General features: G+C 42.8%; 1 protein-coding gene across 5 annotated transcripts in view; it reads left to right on the top strand.

Annotated features, from left to right (window-relative positions):
* The first annotated feature begins 1,606 nt into the window (after nt 1-1,606).
* The window catches only part of Patj (PATJ crumbs cell polarity complex component), a 307,480-nt gene continuing 295,354 nt past the window's right edge, over nt 1,607-13,732 (top strand). For 4 of the 5 annotated variants that reach the window (XM_041651475.1, XM_041651470.1, XM_041651471.1 and 1 more), the window contains exon 1: nt 1,647-1,748. The gene's annotated coding sequence lies outside the window, so the exon portion shown is untranslated. Of the gene's footprint in view, nt 1,749-13,732 lie in introns of all 5 variants that reach the window. The other variant, XM_041651469.1, reaches the window with a different exon arrangement.

Below are 13,732 nucleotides of genomic sequence, written 5' to 3'. Positions count from 1 at the left end.
CAGGGATGGCACCATTCATCATGAGCTGGGCCCTCTCCTGATCCATCACTAATTAAGAAAATACCCTACAGCTGACTCATGGAGGCAACTTCTCAGTTGAGGATTCCACCTGTCAGATAACTGTCCTCCTGACATACAACTAGCCAGCACAAGTAGGCAACTAATACCAGGGTTGTGTTTTTTCATGTATTTGTTTTTGCTATTGTGGATGGGGTGGGTTTCTCGATTTCATTCTCAGCAAGTCCATTATTTGTTATCAAAAAAGCTGCTGACTTTCAAAGTTTCATTCATTTATTTTTGAGACAAGATCAGTCTCACTATGTGTTTCAGTAGTCCATTCTGGCCTGAGTTCACTCTGTAGCTTAGGCTGGCTTTGAGCTCATGGAAATCCTCTTGTTTAACTACAGGAACGCTGGGATGACAGTGTGTCCTTTTTCTTTCTTTTCTTTTTTACATTTGTGTGTGTGAGAGGACATGACCCATGGTCTATTGGGATTGGGGGTGTATGAAGGTCAGAAAACAACCTGCTGCTGTTGGTTTGACCCTTTTACCATATGGGCTCCCGAGACAGAACTTGAATGCAGGTGGTCAGGCTTGGGCAGTAAGCACCTTTACCCACTTGCCCACCCAACCTTGATTTTGGTCTGTTGATTTTGTATCCTTGCATTTTAAGGTTTGTTTACCTTTAAAATTATGACGTCCACAAATGAGATTTCGCTTGCTTCTTTTCCATTAGTGTGCCCTTTATTTCTTTCCGTACCTTTTTTTTTTTTTTTTTTTTTTTTTTTAGATTCAGGGACTTGAATAATACTACATGAAACTCCAGAGTGCTGGGACTCCACGGAGCACTATCTGTTGTTCACTCCTTGTCTACAGCTCTGGTTGAGGTTTCCAATAGGATGTTGACTAGGACAGGTGAAACGGACACTTTATTCCTTACATTAGGGACAAACCGGACACCTTCTTACAAGGCCGAACAAATGTCATCTCCTTTAAGATAAGCACGCAGTCATAAACTACCAAACGCTTAACCAGCAAACGTCCTCGTGTCGTAGTTGTTTGTATGTATTCATCTTTTGAGGATACCCTTTTATCTAGCATCCCGTCAATCACAATGCTTAATAGTTCATTTATTCAGTAAGATACCTGATGGTTATCTCTTTAGCATTGAGTGGGCTGTATTCGATAAAGCAGAAGCTTATCGCCAAAATTCTAAATTAAAAAAAAAACCCACATAATTACACTTATGATGATGGGACACAGAGATCGACATTTATGAAACTTTACGTGCAGTCAGCACATCTAGAAAACCTAAGGGCCACAAGAAGACAGGAACCAAGGGACATAGGGCTAGGGGCTAAGTGGACCTGACCCAGAGGTTGCACGGATACCGCCCTTCGGTGTCTTGTTTAGGGTCTCGCTCTCGGGCCAGCGCCGGTGGCCCCGCACCTCCGCACCTGCCCGCACGGCCCCACGCCTCCTCTCCACGCTCGGCAGCCCCACTCACCCGCGGAACTTCACGGGCGCCTCGAAGCCCACGGGCTCCCGCTCGCCCCGCCCCGCCCCGCCCCGCCCAGCCCCGGCCGAGAGCGAGAGAGGACCAGGTGAGGAGGCCGCCGCTGCACTTCCGTCCAGGTGAGGAGGCCGCTGCACTTCCGCCCAGGTGAGGCCAGCCGCTGCACTTCCGCCAGGTGGGGCGGCGGCGCCCGCGCAGCCCCGGGGCTCCCACAGTGCTGTCGCCTGACCAGGTAACGCTTGTGGCGCCCCGAGCGGGGGCCTCGAGGGAGCCGTGGCCCGAGGCTGCGGATGGTGCCCCAGGCGGCTCGCAGGCCCCAAGGCGACCCCCGCGCGCGGCTCTGCTCCTCCGCCCTGCGCCGACTTCCAGGCCGCGGGGCCTGGGAGCTCAGCGGGTCGCGCGTGCTCCCGGATCTGGCGCCCGCGGCCTCGGAGCGGGGCGGAGCCTCCCCGCCGACGGTGGGAGGGAGCGGAGGGCTGAGCTGGCCTCGGGGGTGTCCTCGCACCCCTTGGGCTTCTCTCGGAGTAATTGGGGGAGGTGACTCAGACTTTGGGAAAGTTACTGGATTCCTGGCTAGTGGAAACCATTTCCAGATCTTTGCCATCTTTCGAATGCCCCTGTCCTCCCCGAAGTCCGAATCTTGTCCTGGAGTGTCTGCTTGCATTTTGTCTTCTGTGGGCTCTTATGGCATTGAGATTCCTTGTCGACTGGTTTGTCGACCTTGAGATTCCTTGTCGACCGTGGTTCAGAGGCCACACCTTGCTGGGCCTGATTTCTTTAGCTTGCCTCTCACCCGCACTGACCTATGGCCTCCCCATCGGTGGGTGCTTGACCAGTGTGTCTTGGGTGAAGAAGCCTACTGAGACCCAGAACGATGTCTGTCCTTTCAAACTGCTAGACCACGTTCCAGGCGCTGACTTCAGATTCACCATTTCTCGGGGAAACTAGGGAGAGGCGGGAAAAACTGGAATCTGTTTACTTTGCAGAATTAGAAAATGGAAAGTCATGACCTTTTGCTGTTTCTCGGGCCCTAACGGCCTTAATAAAAGACTATTGAAAATTAAGGTAATTTGAAAGTTAATACAGATGTGGAAGATTTTTTTCACTGCTAGAATTTGTAAACAGATGGCTAAGCGATTGCCCATACTAGTTTAGATGCTATTACTGGTGGCATATAACGGACTTGTCATCAGAATAATGATTTGCTCTAAGGTTGAGTTGTCCGAAGTTGTCACTCTCATGGAATCTAGTCTTAATAATCTCCAGTTCCGGATCAGCCTTGTTTCAGCGGCGAGAGGACTGCATCTCGGACAACACACGTACTAAGTAGGCGCCCCCGCCCTGATTTCTTTCTGCAACTATTATGCGCGTAAGAAGTTAACATAGATTCAATGTCGGGAAAACGAGAATTTTTAAACAGGAGACAAACCAAAATTAGACGTGAAAACAGGAGGGGGACTTGCTGTGAAGAAGGTGGGCTGAGGAGCTTGAGAGAGGGTTTGTGTGTGGAAATGACCGACGTGCCTTGTATGCCTGTTTGAAATTGTTAGAGAACTTCAGAAGAAAAGGGATCTAGCAGCAACCAGCAGCTCATTTCAGTGTTGAGAAAAATACAATAAATCACATGACTCTTCTTTCATTCTGTTTCTCTGTGTATCCCTGACTGTCCTGGAACTCTCTGTAGCCCAGGCTGTGCTCAAAACTCATGAAGATTCTCCTGCCTCTGCCTCCCAAGTGCTGACATTAAAGGTGTGCGCCACCACCGCCTGGCTCACTTTGTATTTTTAAAGATAGAAATATCGGTGTTTTCCTGTAACGAGTTTACTTTTAAAACTTTGAATTTTGAGACAGTAGCCCAGTATTTCCCATTCCTTACAACAGGGTTTAATAATTATTTTCACATCAAGCAGCCAAGTAGTCTGAGCTTGCCTGCTTTGTTAAAGTTTAACAAGAATGCATTAGCTTGGGGAGGTGACCAAAGGAGTGAGTTTTCAGAAGTCTTTGCTCATCTTGGTAGGAGAGTTAAGTTTCTAGAGAAAACAGGGCTATTCTATCTTAATATTTGAGATCACATAGCCATTGCTACTTTGAATTTTTTTCTTAATTTGGGATTTTTGTATAGATTTGGACGTCTTTTAGAGCCCCCAGTGTAGAATCTGTTGCAACTGGAAGGAAATTTAGTGCTTGCTAGTACCTTGTTTCATTTGTACTTATTGTACTAGGTCGGAAACTCAGGGCCTTGCACATACTGACACTTGCTCTACCAGCCAATAATACCTTTTTAGTGAGGTGAACACACGGGTCCTGATGACCTAGTATGGGTCTCTCTTACGGCTTTTGCTACGTGATTTGTGCTGGTCCCCCCTTTGGAGATGATCTGCTCACTGAGAATTGGTGAGGTGAAAGGAAGCAGTTTAGAATGTGTCTTGTAGCAACAGGTCATTTTTCTCCCACTTTGGTCTCTGCTCAGATGCAATCAGGAGGAACTCAAGCCTGGCAGCATTCTTACCTGGCTAGTCAGAGACTGATCTGAGAAGCAAATGTCTGCTAAAAACATTGCAAAGATTTTTCTGAAAAGGTCTCGGTCGGGACTTCGTTGTGAACACAGGAAACTGTTGAAATGGGATTCTTTGGGACCAAGTGAAATGCACACTAGATTCGGAAGATAATGTAAAAATTTTTTAAATATTTTATTTTTACATTATGTGCATATTTAAAGGATGCTTTGTATATACTGGATTAAGTAAAATGCATATTAAAGTTAATTTTGTCTTTATACTATCAACTACTTAAGACTTATTTTTTATTATTTTATTTTTTATTTTTATTTTTTGTTTTTTGAGACAGGTTTCTCTGTGTAGCCTTGACTACTCACTCTGTTGACCAGGTTGACTGGCCTCTGCCTCCTCTGGGGTTAAAGGTTTCTGCCACTACTGCCTATTTTTATTATTTTTAAATTACGTGTATGTGTGGTTTTGTGCAAGTGAATGCAAGTGCCTGTGGAGGAGGCTAGGTTAGTGCCCTGATATGGGTGCTAGGGACTGAATTTGGATCTTCTGTAAGCAGTGTACACACTTAACTGTTCAGTCATCTCTCTAGCTCTTGGCAGAAGTTTTAAAATTAACATTTGTGGCTCACATTCTATGAGAAGACACTAGATAAGGATTGCACATGTATTTGCCCATTGGGAGGAATGTCATAAGGCATTAACACACCAATATAAATTGACTTGTGTTTGAGACAGTGGTCTTAAACTCACCTCCTCTTGCCTATGGAATGCTGGGATTATATACGTGTACCATCATGCCGTTTAAGGGCTTTAAACTGACTTGGTGGTATTGGGTGTTCAGAGTTAAGAGGGATAATCAAAGAAAGAGGGTAATTTAGGCTCTGAAGCATCTGGGAGGAGCAGTCCTGATGAACTGAACTCAAACGGTCATGCAGAAGCATATTTATTGACTGTTATACAAAACTTGTTTTGTGGGTAAAGCAAGTTCCTCATCCCAAAGCCCTGATCTAATCTATGTTTTGTAAAGGAAAACATCACGCCCCTGTGACTTCAGTCCTTATTGTGCACTGTTTGCAGTACTCAATAATGCAAGATGTTTCTGGCATGCCAGGATTGCCCTGTGGCCAAAGTTAGGGCAAAGACCTATAAACAACTTTGTAAATCACAGAAAACAATCACTGTTTTCTACAATGATTTCTTGAAGATCTAAGTACCTCCAGCAAACAACTATTACATTTTAATATTTACACTAGATACAGTGTACTAATTTTTCCTCTACATGAAAGTGCATACCTTTAATCCTAGCCTATGGAAGGCAGAGGCAGGAGGATCTCTATGAGTTCCAGGCTAGTCTGATATATAGCAAGTTCTGGGTCAAACAGGGCTTCTTACTGAGATTCTGTCTCAAAAATCACCGAAAGAAAGAAAGAAAGAAAGAAAGAAAGAAAGTGCTGGGTGGTGATGGTTCACTCCTTTAATCCCAGCACTTAGGAGGCAGAGGCAGCTGGATTTCTGAGTTTGAGGCCAGCCTGGTCTACAAGAGCTAGTTCCAGGACAGGCTCCAAAACTGCAGAGAAACCCTGTCTCGAAAAACCAACCAATCAAAAACAACAACAAAAACCCAGCAACAACAACAATAAAATCCAAAGCAAAAACAAAACCCCAATATATAGACCTTTCCTTGATCTCTTGTTTTGTATTAGTTGTATTGATAAAGATTTTATTGTTCAATTAGTATTGATTACATAGCAAAATCACAGATGACATATTGACTTCTGTGAAATTACAAAATATCATGTAATTTTGATTGAAAAGAGATGTTATCAATAATAGCCATTGTTTGTTGGCTGTTTGTTGAGTATTGCCATGTGCTAGGCCAAATGCTATTTTATTTTGTCCTCTCAACAATTAGATATTTAAAAAGATTCTTTGATGGGCCAGGCGGTGGTGGCACATGCCTTTTATCCCAGTACTTGGGAGGCAGAGGTAGGTGGATCTCTGTGAGTTTGAGTTCAGCTTGATCTACAGAGTGAGTTCCAGTACAGCCAGGGCTACACAGAGAAACCCTGTAAAGGAAAACCAAGAAAAAGAATTTCTTTTCTGGATTATTTTTATTCTCAAAAGGGAGATAAATGAATGTACTTGGCCAGTTCAGTTTGAGATTTTTTTTTTTATTTTTAGTTATTTACCTCTAAAGTCTTGAACATTTGATAGTTCCCTCCCCCATGAAGTTAATTAATTCTCCTCAGTGGCATCTATGCTTCCTTCTTGTTTTCATGTTTTTCAATAGCATTGCATCCTTGTGTTTTAAGGACTTATGAAATACCATAAGACATTCAGAACATCAGTTAGAGCTGGGCAGTGGTGGCGCATGTCTTTAATCCCACTCACGAGGCAAAGACAGGAGGATTTCTGTGAGGTCGAGGCCAGCCTGGTCTACAAGAGCTAGTTCCAAAATGAGAGAGAGAGAGAGAGAGAGAGAGATTGAGAGAGATTAGATAATGTTATCCAGGCTGACCTGGAACTCAGTGTGTAATCTAGGTTAGCCTGAACCTATCAGTAATCCATTCATATCAGCCTACAAATGTTTGAATCAATAGGTGCAAACTATGTACCCAACATCAGGGGAATGTTTGTTGGAAAAACGAGAATGAGCTTTGGTGGGTAGGACATCCAAAACCTAGTAGACTGGCCTTCCTTGTCAATTTGCTCGGTTGTTTTGAATCCCAAAAAATAGTATGACCATAGTTCTTGGAGACTTGTGAGGGCACAGCCTACATATGGAGGAAATAGACCAACGTTGAGGCAGGAGCTAATTGTCCCTGGAGTCTGAACATTCAGGTTTTTTTACTGGAGGATTGTGATTGCAGCATCCATTAAGAACATGATCAGAGACTTAATAAGTGTGAAAATTGGTCAGATTTGTTCCTGTTGTTGCTTATAGGGGAAAACTGTCACCAACAGAACCATACAAGTATAACAGAATAGTCTCACTTATACAAAATCAACCAAATTGCAGAGAAAGTAGTGACAGGAATTGATGCACCTGAATGTTACAATGATAAAATTCATATTTTGCCAGCTGAACTATTCTGAAGAACTAACTTGATTTTCTCATGGTATTTTTCAACTTGAATTTCAATATTTCCAAACATGTTCTTTCAGGTGAACTTAAAACATTACATGTAGCTTTAGCATCTAGCCTCATTCTAGAATTGTCTTTTACATTCTAGGGATGTGGTGTTTTGACAGTGGAGATATATACAGTTTTAAAATATATTCAGTTGGTTTAGGAAAGCCTTCACTAGGCATTTGTAGGAAACCTGACTTGTGTTGCCGGAAATTTTCGGGGAATCCTGGTGGAGTTGCTACATGTTACCAGGGAAATTAGTATGCTCCTTTCTTGGAGTTCTTAGTATTGTTATTGAAAGAATTTATGAATGGACTCAAAAGGAAGCTTGAGAACAATTTTATTAGTTTAGTAGAAAAACCCCAAGGAGGACCAACTGCAAATCTAGGCAACTGCCCAGAGGAGGCAGATAGAGGAGAGGAGGAGAAAAATTCATTCCATTTCAGTGAGTCATGGAGGTCAGCCACACAGTCTCACCACAAAAAAGGGAGGGGCTCCAGAGAAAGAGCAAGAAGCCCAGAATAACAGAAAAGGTGTTCTTAGGCTCTGGCTAGCATCCAATGGGAGAAGCAGGGAGGGATAAGGAAGCATTAAGCCTTTCTGAGTCAGGACTTGGGAGGGCAGACCTTAGAGAGCTTCTGGCATTAGGGGATAATTATTCCTCCTAGCTCCTTAAAAAGGCTCAAGGACTATCAAGCTTTCTTGAGGCTGGTCACTGAGCTAGGTGATTGTATTGCCCAGCTGGAATGTTAAGTCTCCACCCAGGCCAGAGATTCCATTCTTAATGGAATGTAACACTTGGTTTGTATTGCACGGCAGCTGATACAGTTATTTAGAGTCTTGGTGGCAGCCACCACCACTCTTTGGTTTGAATTCTGTTATTTAATGAGTACCTAGTAAATGTTGATCTTTGAGGACAAACGAAAATGGACAAATCCTGAACTTGGACCTTGAAGGAAACATAGTTAAAACTGTTCATGGACTTCAGTTTTTAAATAACTTCATCATGACTTTACACTTAATATTAAGCTCATGGAGTTTTCAAGCTTCCTGTTCCAGTGAGCTAGCTCTGGAGTTATGAACCACCCAGTTGTAGTGATCCAGTTCACACATGCACTTCAATGAGTGCCTGTGCTTTTCCAGCTGGATGGCCAGTGACCTTATTTTACAAATTTTCAAATAGATTACCAGATGTTTGTTAGTAGAGAGTTAAATTCTCATGAAGTACTGAAAGTCTGTAAAGTATGTTTCTTTGTGTCCTTAATTTGTCTTGGTTCCCCCCCCCCCCACTGATATAGGGTCTTACTGTGTAGCCCCAGTCTGATCTAGAACTTCATAAGTAGACCAGGCTGCCTCTGCCTCCTGAGAGTGCTGGGGTTGAAGTTGTTCACCATGACATCTGGTTGTTTGGATTCATGATCCGAGGATTTAACAGATTTTTTTTTCCTCCAGTAAATTTCCTGCAACCAGAAATTTAAATTAAATTCGATTTCTTTTTCTGAGTCATATTTTCCCCACAACTATTTCATCAGTTAGTATTGGCATAGGACATGGATTTTTAAAAAGCCACAATATTGTAATTTTCTTCAGTCAAACCTACAGTTGATAGGAGGAGTTCATGGCCTAGTCTCTCTTGTTTGGTGAATAGCAGCTGCTGAGCATAATAAACTTTTTGTTTTCTGTGTATGTGTTTTGGTGTGTGGGTGTGTGACATGTATATGACTATGTGTAGCACGATTAATAAAAACTCAGACAGAAATTGGGGTTCAACCTGAAGGTCAGAAAAGCAAAACAGCCAACCACTGGCTCTTATCTCTACTCAGTCTGAAAATGGCAATCCTGTCTCCAGAAATCTCAGAATGAGACTGTGTCTGAGAGCTCTCTTCTCCCCTTTTATATTTCTCTCTAGGGCCAGGATTAAAGGCGTGCACCATTACCATGTGGTTTCTATGGCAAACTAGTGTGGTAACTGGGATGAAAGATGTGTGTCACCACTGCCTAGTCTGTAAGGCTGACCAGTGGGGTTGTTTTACTCTCTGAGCTTCAGGCAAACTTTATTTATTAAAATACAAATGAAATATCACACTACAACTGTGTGATGTATGCAAGCATGTATGCCTGCTCATAAGTATGTGAATCTATGGCACGCATGTGGAGACCTGAAATTGACATTGGGCCTCTTCATTGGTTGGTCTCCACTTTATTTAATGAGGCAGTAGCTCTCTCTGAGTCCAGAGCTCACCAATTAGGCTAGTCTAGCCTGCTAGCTTCTCTAGGGGGTTCCCTGTCTCTGCCTTCGTAAGTTCTGGAATTGCAAGTGGCTTCTGTGAGGCTTTGAATTGTGAGCTGGAGATCCAAATTCTACTCTCATGCTTCTTTAGAGTGCTTTACCCATTGAGCCATCTCCCCGACCCTGTTGGGATTCTCTAATACTGTGTCCTACTATGCCAGTTGTAGATAGCCTATCTGTGGCAAATTGTACTCAGTTTAAACATGTTCCAACTACAAGCCCAGTGCTCTAGTTTCCTTTCTGTTACTGTAACAAAATATCTTAGTGGAGAAAAAGTGTATTCATTTTATAATCCCAGGCACAATGTCCGTTATTGGAGGGAAGTCAAGGCAGGAACTTGAAACTATCACATCATATCCACGATGAAGAACAGAGAGAGAAAAATGCATCTTTACTTCCTTGCTTCTGCTCAGCTAGCTTTCTTCACTCTTCTTCAAGTCCCCCTTCCTGCCGGGCGGTGGTGGCGCACGCCTTTAATCCCAGCACTCGGGAGGAAGAGGCAGGCGGATCTCTGTGAGTTCGAGACCAGCCTGGTCTACAAGAGCTAGTTCCAGGACAGGCTCCAAAACCACAGAGAAACCCTGTCTCGAAAAACAAAACAAAAAAAAAAAAGTCCCCCTTCTTAGGGAGTGGTACTACCCACAGTGAGCTAGGGTTTCCTGCATCAGTTAAAACAATCCCTCACAGACATGCCCACAGGCCAGCCCAATGTAGGCAATCCCTCATTGATGTTCTTCCCAGGTGACTTGGTTGTGTCAAGTTGACAGTTAAGCCAATTTGATAACTGTGTTTTGTTTTTTTCTTTTTGGAGGTGCTGAGAGTTGAAGCTAGTGCCTTGGTAATATTAAGTGGTGGCTGTTAATTTTCTTCCTAAGAGGTCAGATATGTTTGACTCTCATGCTTGTGTTTTTTCCTGTGTTTACTATGTACTTTTTGAGTTTTAGTTCCCTTCCCTAGCTATTGCCCGAAACATGGAGTCATTCTTTTCATTTAAATATTTATTTAATTATTCACACTATGTGTGTGCCTGGTGCCTGTGGGCGTAGGTGTCCCTGGAACTGGAGTTATGGATGGTTATAGTGGGGCCTGGGAACAAAATCTGGGTGATCTGCAAGAGCAGTGAATGCTTTTAACTGTGGAGCCTTCTCTGCAGCCCCAGAATTATAGTAATTTCCTAGGCCTCCTGTGTCAGCCGCTTTTTACCTAACCCTCACTGAGCTCATCTGTTACCATAGTTTCCAAGATGTCTCCAATTTTATCCACTTGGAGGAAGATGATAATACAATTAATTTTTTAAAGATTTATTTATGTGTATGCATGTTTCTACGTGTGTGAGTGCAGTTGCCTGCAGTGACCAGAAGAGGGCATTTAGATCCTCCTTGAGCTGGAGTTGCAGGTGTTTGTGTGCAGCCTGGTGTGAGCTGCAGCTCTGAGAATCAAACTCTGGTGCTCTGCAAGAGTAGTAAGCACGTTTAACTGCTGATCCACCTTCCCAGTCCCGATAGTCAACTTTAATTGTTAATTTTTATCCTTTTGAAGTCTTTGTTTTGTATTTGTATTTTGTATTATAGAAATATGTATATTTAGAATATATATTGTATAATATGTAATACATATATATTATATATTATAAATACTGCAAATAGGGAAGTAGTATTTATTTTTTAAATTTATTTTATGTGTGTGGTGTACCTACAGGCATATAAATCACATGCATGTAAGTGCTACATATATAGAGAGGTCAGAGGTTGACATCAGATGTCTCTTGATTGCTTCCCACTTTAAACTGAGGCCAGGTTTCTCATCTTATCTGGAACTGGCTGATTTGGTTAGTCCACAGGCTTTAGTTGTCTTGTCCTGGGGATACCCTATCTTTGTCACCCATGTGCTGGGATTACAGTGAACTTTCACAGCCGCCCTGCATTTGTGTTGCTGCTAGGGATCTGATATTTGTCCTTACATTTTATGTATCACTTTGTCCACTGAACTCTCTCCCCGGCCTAAGCAGTACATTTTTATAATTGTTAAGAAGCAGACAAAGAACCTTATCTGTGTTCAACATGTTTTATTTATTAACAGTGTGGCTTGAACCCAGGGCTTGTGTGTCAAGGCAAGCACTCTACCCCAGCTCAACATCTTTTTAATGATGCGAATGTATGCTCAGAAAGTTTGAACACCATTGCATTTTTGTATTGTATGTGCACATGTGTATGTCTGTATGCATGTATATACGTATATACTTTGAGATCAGGCTAGCCTGGAACTCACTGTCAACCCTGGGTTGCCTTCAGACCCATAGCAGTCCTCTTGTCTTAGCCCTCCAAATGCTTCAGTTAAGACATGGATCCAATACTTCTTGATTTAAAGTCTCTGATCACTTTCTGCTGACTCCAGGCTAAAAACAGCATAGAGCTGTTTCATTGAACTGTGAGAGCAGGCTACATCCTCACCAGGCTTTTAGAATAAGATTCTTTTGTGTTTTTTTTGTACAAGAAATTATTATAAAAATGAAAATGTTTGTTCATTTTAGAGACAAGGTCTTGCTGTATAGAACAGATTGACCTCTAACTCCTGGTCCTCCTGCCATTCCCCACTTCTCCCCTTCCCCCTTCACTCTCTCCTCTCTCTGTCTTTCTCTGTCTGTCTCTGTCTCTCTCTGTCTCTCTGTCTCTCTCTCTGTCTCTCTGTCTCTGTCTCTCTCTCTCTCTCTCTCTCTTTCTCTCTCTCTCCTCTTCTCCTTCTCCCCCTTCCCTTCCATAACCCATTCAATAAAATCTAACCTCATTCTGCATGGTGTGCCCATTTGTCTGTCTCCCCTCGTGGCCTGCTGCAACCACTTGGGGATCTGCACCATCCCTGCCTGGGACTGACTGCTCTTGGGATCCGCTGTTCGCTGCCTGCTGCCACCACTCGGGGACCTGCAGCAAATGAACAAAAATGGTCACTTTATTTTCACTTTTCTACCCACCCCCTTTTCTTTTTTTTCTTTTTTTTAATATTTTATTTATTTATTATATGTATTGTTCTGTCTGTCTGTATGCTTGCATGCCAGAAGAGGGCACCAGATCTCATTATAGATGGTGTGAGCCACCATGTGGTTGCTGGGAATTGAACTCAGGACCTCTGGAAAGGCAGTCAGTGCTCTTAACCTCTGAGCCATCCTTCCAGCCCCGACCACCCCCTTTTCTTTTACAGTGAAAGTGTTCCTTTTTATTTTTTCTTAAAACTTTTCTATTTTTTGAGATAGAGTTTCTCTGCATAATAGTTCTGACTGTTACACAGAGAACTTTCTGGAACTCACTTTGTAGACCAAACTTGCCTTGAAGTCACAGAGATCCACCTGCTTCTGTCTCCCAAGTACTGGGATTAAAGGTGTGCTCCATCAATGCCTGGCTTGTGCAAGGGTTTCTGAAGTACATATTATAGCATTCCCAGACCCCCTTCCTAGGTGGTTTAGTCTGCTTTCTCTTAGCACAAGGTACTACTACTGTGTGCCTTGCATTGTAATGATCCTGTGGTGATATTTTGTTTGTCATTTAACAAATAAAACTTGCCTGAAGATCAGAGTGCGGACCTAGCCGCACTAGTTAGAGGCCAGGCAGTGGTGGCATACACCTTTAATCCCAGCACTTGAGAGATGGAGACGAGAGGTGATATGGCTGGCTGGAGAGAGTTATGTAAGGCAGGAGGTGACAGGAGCTTAGAATTCAATCTGTGGTTTCTTAGAGAAGGCATTCAGTCTAAGGACTTGTAGAGACAGGATATCCCATTCAGTCTGAGGGATTCATAGGGACAGGATTGCCCTTTGGGTCTGAGGATTCAGTAGAGGTAAGAACTAGTGGGTAGCAGTTCTGCTTCTCTGGTCTTTGAGCATTAACCCCTATATCTGACACCAAGTTTTTATTATTTTATTATTTTTTATTATTAAGACCAATCAGAATTTCCACTATATCTATCCCATTTCGTTGTTGCTATCTTGCTGTATATCTTGTTCTTGTTAGACCCCCCTAGTCATTATCTTTTTGTTACTTTTACTTTATTATTTACATATCTTTACTTACTTGTTGAGGTTAGATCTGTTTTATGCCTAGACTGACCTCAAACTCAAGATCTTTTTCCCTCAGTCTCCTGTGACCTGGGGTTATAGGCATACGCGTTGCTATTTATTTATTTATTTATTTATTTATTTATTATATATACAATATTCTGTCTGTGTGTATGCCAGAAGAGGGCACCAGACCCCATTACAGATGGTTGTGAGCCACCATGTGGTTGCTGGGAATTGAA

This window comes from Microtus oregoni, unplaced genomic scaffold (assembly GCF_018167655.1).
Source record: "Microtus oregoni isolate MIOR12 unplaced genomic scaffold, Mior012 000005F_ref0000423, whole genome shotgun sequence".
Lineage (NCBI taxonomy): Eukaryota > Metazoa > Chordata > Mammalia > Rodentia > Cricetidae > Microtus > Microtus oregoni.
Note: the sequence above shows the minus strand (reverse complement) of the source record. Positions and strands in the feature narration are given on the sequence as shown.